General features: G+C 33.8%; 1 non-coding gene across 1 annotated transcript; it reads left to right on the top strand.

Annotated features, from left to right (window-relative positions):
- The first annotated feature begins 3,045 nt into the window (after window positions 1-3,045).
- On the top strand, window positions 3,046-3,149 carry LOC116141973. Its single transcript, XR_004129919.1, has one exon. It is a non-coding gene; the product is annotated as a small nucleolar RNA R71 (small nucleolar RNA).
- The last annotated feature ends 3,252 nt before the right edge of the window (window positions 3,150-6,401 follow it).

The following is a 6,401-nucleotide window of genomic DNA, read 5'->3' as shown; positions in this document are numbered from 1 at the left end:
AAAGGGCGTTTTCGTCTTTTTTGGGCGAAATTTGTATTTGGTAATTGTCACGTGCAATTAAATTTGCTGGGGTCGTAGCCTTTTATTTATTTTTTAGGAGAAATAATAAGTGAAATTAATTTAAATATATGTGATAGCTATTTAAAAATTATCATAGTTGTTAAATGTTAGATATTTATATATATTAAATATATATAATGGATTTTAATTGGATAATGATGATTACAAAAAAAATTTTTAATCTAATTGGGTGTTTGGAAACATGGGGGTGTTTGGGTTTGCGCACAAGCCCTATTCCATAAGGGGAATATGAATTAAAATAACACTATAAAAAGAAAAGGTTATATTGAAAGAAATTGATTATTCATTTCATTCTTCAATTGAAAGAGAGAAAAACACAAGCCCCAACTCCTCCCGCGGCCAGACTGTGGTTTTTTGCCTAAAATTTATTTCTCTTATTTTTCTTGATTTTTAAAGTAAAGAGGATCTAGCAAATCCCTCCTAGTTCCTTGCGATTGTCTTCATGTAGACCTACGTCGTTTTCGACTCTACACTTGGGTCAGTAGCAAGATACATTCAGAGACCACTGGGGAGCCCCAAAACGTGCCGTTATGGTTTCCTTAAAAACTACTAGATTTAATTTTTGCAGATTTCTTATTGCGATATAAACTTAAAAATTGTACCCTGATGCTTTAGTTCCTATGAACGATCCTTTGTTATTAAGTTTTGGTTTCCGACTACCTCAATGGATCGTTTCCTAACAAAACCCAAATCCTATCAAGAAAATAATAAAAAACTCATGCCAAACAATCTCTCTAACATCTGATCATAAGGGTAAATGGAGGAAGTGGTCTTTCCGAGTGGTATCAATTAATTTTACTATATCTCTGCACATCATCCAACCTGTGACCTGTCCTCTGTCGTTATCAATTCATTATTTTCATTTTTCACCACAAAACAGTCATACCTCCTTTGTTTTTTGGTACTACTTGAAATAGGACTTACCCCATGAACTATACTGAATGGGATAGACTAATACTGCGTCGAGTAGTTTAATCCACCTCTTTTTTTACCACTGTTTGATGCTGGGTTTGAGTCTCCTTTGAGGCTGAACTGCCGGCTTGTAAGCTATCTTCCATGAGAATTTTGTGAGCAGCAAATTGAAGGTCTTATCCCTTTATGTAGCTATTGTCCACCAAATGCTCCTTCATGCCCTTCAAACATCCTATTTTTCTCTCAATCACACAACCTGTCAAAGAAGATAATATAAAGTATCAAGAAGAAGACTCATCAAAATACATATTTTAAATGAGTAGGTAAGAGGTTCAGTTTCAAGACTTTGGTGGCTCTTCAGTTAAGTGCTTGGTTTGAGACAATATTGGCCTTCAACCGTTACTCAAAATTTTTGTCGCAAGGACCCTTTTTAGGTGGATGAAGCCAATTAAGTGCTGTATTCCCCCTCCATCTTCTTTGAATCAACAAGCAAGCTTCCAATGGATCTTCACCTACTATGATCTTGAAATACTCACAACCAAAGGATCAAAAGCAGCGATTCTAACAACATGGGTTTTATATTCTAAAGGGTGTTTCATAGTTTTTAAAAACATCAAATGTTACTTTTTCATTTCCTACCCTAAGAATAACTCACCTCTTTGCACATCAATCAATGCTTTACCTGTGGCTAAAATGGTCGTCCTAGAATGAGAGAGTCCTCAACATCTTCTTCCATTAAACATAAGAAACATTCTACAGGAAAAATAACGTATCTACTTGACAACCCGTCCATTCGCACATCCCTCTTGATATTTAATTGAGCTGTCATCCAACTATAAAGATATTGTGGTGGCCCTTGGTTCTCTAAATCCCAATCTCCTGAAAATAGATAAAGGCATTAGATTAATGCTAGCACCTAAATCACATAAAGCTTTGGAAAATAAAAGTGAACCAATAATGCAAGGTATTGTAAAACTCCCTGGATCTTTTAATTTTGGTGGTAATTTATTTTGCAAAATTGCTAAACATTCTTCAGTGAGTTTTATGGTTTCTTGCTCTTCCAGTTTTCTCTTGTTGGAAAGGATCTCCTTCAAGAACTTTGCATAGCTAGGCATCTGAAGAAGAGCATCTGCAAATGGAATATTAATGTGCAATTTCTTAAAAATATCTAAAAATTTTGTAAATTGCTGATCAACTTTCTGCTTCTTCAATGCAAGAGGGAAAGGAGGCTGAATCACTATCTTCTTAGGTTCAAACAACTTTTCAGCAATGCTGTCTGGTTGTACTTTCGGTTCTTCCTCTTTCTCTTGCTCTTTATGCCCAATTTCCTTGCCACTTTTTAGTGTAATTTCCTTCACATGCTCCTTTGGATTCTTCTTTGTGTCACTAAGCAACATTCCTTGAGTTCTCCCTGATATCAAATTTGCCAACTACCCCATCTGAGTCTCCAAATTTCTGATCGAAGCTTCTTGATTCTAAAATCTTATTTCACTGGAGCTTACAAACTTCGTCACTAGTTCCTCCAAACTGGACTTCTTTTCTTGAGGAATACCCGGAGGTGGTGGTTTCACTGCATTTTGATTGCTCCATGAAAAATTCGGGTGATTTCACCAACCAGGGTTGTAAGTACTAGAGTAGGGATTATTCTGTTGTTGCCTGTGAAAATTACCAACATAATTATCACTTTCAGCAGAATTAGCAAACGGGTTACCTACCTGACATTCATTGCTAGGATGGTCTCCTCCACATAGATCATAACTCATGCTCTTCACTTGCATGATTGGGGCACTCATATTATCAATCTTTTTGTTCAATGCTTCCAACTGAGCAGAAATTGTTGTGTTTGCATCCACTCCATATAATTTTGATGCCTTCCTTTGTGGCACTCTATCAGACTGCCATTGGTAACTGTTTGAAGCCATCTCATCCAATAATTCATATGCTGCTTCTGGTGTCTTCTTCATTATAGTGCCTCATGAAGCTACATCAATCATAGAACAGTTAGCAGGAATTAAACCATTATAAAAAGTTTGTACCTATAACCAAATTGGTAATCCATGATGCGGGCATTTCCTTAACAACTCTCTGTCATGCTCCCATGCTTCGTATAACGACTCCCCATCTAGCTACATAAAATTAGTGATATCATTACGTATCCTTGCAGTTTTAGAGGGAGGAAAATATTTAGCTTGAAAGTGCTAAGCCAATGCATCCCAAGTTGTAATAGATTCTACAGGCAAAGAATTTAGCCAATCTTGGCTTTATCTCTCAATGAAAAAGGGAACTGTCTCAATCTAATTGCATCGTCTGTGACACCATTCTGCTTGGATGTATCATGTATCTCTAAGAAATTTCCAATGTGAGCATTTGGATCCTCGTGGGCTAAACCACTGAATTGGTAGGCTGACTAAATCATCTGAATAATCATAGAATTAATTTCAAAGTTATTTGCTACAATGGCTGGCTTCCTAATGCTAGAAGCAGTGCCACTCAATGACGACATCGCATAATCCATTAAAGAACGTGGGGCTGTAGCTTCTGCGAGATTCTCCAAAAGTGGAGGATTCACTTGATTATTATTATTCTTGTCATCTATCATGTTCCTTGCTTGCCTTCTTCTCAATGCTCATATTGTTCTCTCAATTTCTGGGTCAAAAGATTCAAGAATCTCTAATCTTCGTCTAGTGTGTGTCATACGCTAGAAAATTTGAAAACAAAAGAACTTGAAAAAAAAATTATATATATAAAAAAAATGGAACAAGATCTAAAGTAAAGCTAAACTAATGATTTCAATATTGCCTAACTGCAATCCCCGGCAACGGTGCCAAAAACTTGTTGTGTCATTTGAAACAACTACTAGCAAGTGCACTAGTCTCAAGTAATATAATGTAACAAAATACAGGTGATCATACCCAAGGGATTGCGTAAACAAGTACTGAAATATTAATTAGTCTTAACTTTATCTAGATAATCAAAACTTATAATGGTGATCTTTAAAACTAAAAATATTAAAAGCTGAAATATTAGAAACGAACAATTGCAGTAAAACTAAAATTAAGAATTCAATGAGAGAAAACGGCTAAGACTTCAGGCTCATCTATAACTTCTCTGCACCCCTCAATTTATTATGATCAATGAATTTATTTAAGAGATGTGACAATGGGATTTCCTAGGTTAACCAATATTCTTTCTCAAGCAATATTAATTATACTTCTATCTCACAACCTAGATATCTCTATATAGATTTAATGAAATAGGCGAGCATTAAGCTTTATGAAATCCTCTAGCTTTCAGAACAAGTTAATCCTGGCTATGACTATTGCATGTATCAATTCATATATCTCTATATCCAATAAATCCATTGCCTATATTACTAGAGCACTCATGTTATATCTCCTATCGGTCTCAATCACACAAAACAATTCTATCAGAAATTGATCAGGTTCCTAATAGACTTAAGCACATAATATAGGCTCATCATTAGAAAAATAATTCACTGACCATAGAGTAGAAGATTGATCACAGATCCATAAATAGACTAACCCTAGTCTTAGCCTGAGAAAATTAGTTCACAATAAAAGAAATAAGAGTAGAATCCAAGAAATAAATCATATTGAAAAAGTAAAGACAAACTCTGTGATGAATTTTGTTCTTGATTCTCCTTTTTCTTTTGTTACACAATAATCTCTCTCCAAGAATAGGAAAAATTCGGCCTCCTAAGAAGTAATCTTAATCACCCTTATATACCAAAAGAGTCCTAAGTAAAAAAGGAAAGAAAAACTAATAAAAACCCTAAAAGTGTCCGACACGGCCCTGGCCATGTCCAAATGTATGTCACCACAGCGTAGGCCATGGTGATTCCTGTCCTCGATATTTTATCCTCATTCCACCGCCATGGTCATGGTGAACCACCAAGGCAAGGCTATGGCCTTCAAAATTGTCAGCTAATCTCAATTTCTTCAAGCTTTGAATCCCAATTTTATTCCAATGCTCCAATCTACTCAATTAACGCCTAAAAATTACAAAAATTCTCCAAATCAACAGCTGACCATTCACATCTCAAACTTAACAAAAACTAACATCAAAACAAAGAAAACAAATGAAAAGTTAACTAGAAGGCTATAAAAACAAACCTAAAAACACTAAATTTATGCAACTTATCAAAATTCATGCATGAATTTATCAAATATTGTTAATGATATTGTTTGAGAAAGGAAAGAATTGATGTTAAAAGGTTGTATTAGACTTGACCAAGTTTAAGTTTAAGTGTTCAAGAGTGCATTTTGTTATGCCAAAATTTAGAATAACACTTGGTTTTGTTAGTTCAATGAAATAAACGGCCTTTAGTGCATGGTTCAAGTTGCTTGAACTTTTAGCATTTGTTTGAATGACATATTGTATTTAGTCATTGAATTATGAGTTTTGAAACTTATGAATTTAGAAAAGTGATGGCAAGAATTGCATATTAAATTGTTGCAATAGTGTAGTATTGATAATAGTAAAAGATGGGTGATTATATTATAATATTACAATATGCCACAATAAATTGTCAAGCTTGTATGCTTGAAATTAGAAAGATCATTAAAAGAATGGCTTGGCCAAATGAGGATATTGTTGTTTCTTGTTTTGAGATTAGTTATAAACAATATGTAATAAGTGTTTTTATTGTATAAAGAATAGAAAAGCTTTCCCAAGTATAAATATCACAGAAACATCAAAGAAATAGAAGTTTAGTTTATGTATTAAATACATGACCATTTTAGAAATTGATTGGTATGAGTATAGTTTTCAAGCCTTATTATATATTACAAGCTATAGAATTGTGCTAGAAGATCTTGAGAATATGTTGTATTGGCCAAAAGTTTAGTTAAGAATGTTAGAAAGAAATTAGAATTTAGCCAAAGTATATATGATGTGCCATGTGTTAGATTGAATTTACAATGATTAATATGGCAATATAGATTAATGTATAGAATGTAGCCAAAAGAAAAGAAGAAAGAAGGGCATGTATAACAATGTTGATGGTCATGTTAAGAGAATGAAAATTCATGGCATTAAGAGTTGTATTTAGAAAGTTGTACAAGGCATGTTTGTTACATTAGAAAATATTAGAGTAGAATTTGTGAGAGATAATGTAATTGTGTACGTGTGCATTTTACATAGCATGATAGAATTGAAGAATTACATAATTATGTAGAAATTATAGAATCGCGTACGTACACACGATGCATAGATTTTAGAAATAAAGATTAAAATAGAAAATGTTTAATTTAAGCGTGTTACTAGAATAGAACTTTGGGCTTTCTAGAAAAGTATAGAAATAAAATCCTTAGAATTAATAGAATACATGCCAGAGTCAGACACGTATTTTGGGATCATGCATAGATAGCATATAAATGCATGACATA

Source organism: Pistacia vera, unplaced genomic scaffold (genome assembly GCF_008641045.1).
Source record: "Pistacia vera cultivar Batoury unplaced genomic scaffold, PisVer_v2 Contig401, whole genome shotgun sequence".
In the NCBI taxonomy this organism is placed as follows: Eukaryota; Viridiplantae; Streptophyta; class Magnoliopsida; order Sapindales; family Anacardiaceae; genus Pistacia; species Pistacia vera.
The sequence above is the reverse complement of the archived record's forward strand: the minus strand, read 5'-3'. Positions and strand labels throughout refer to the sequence as shown.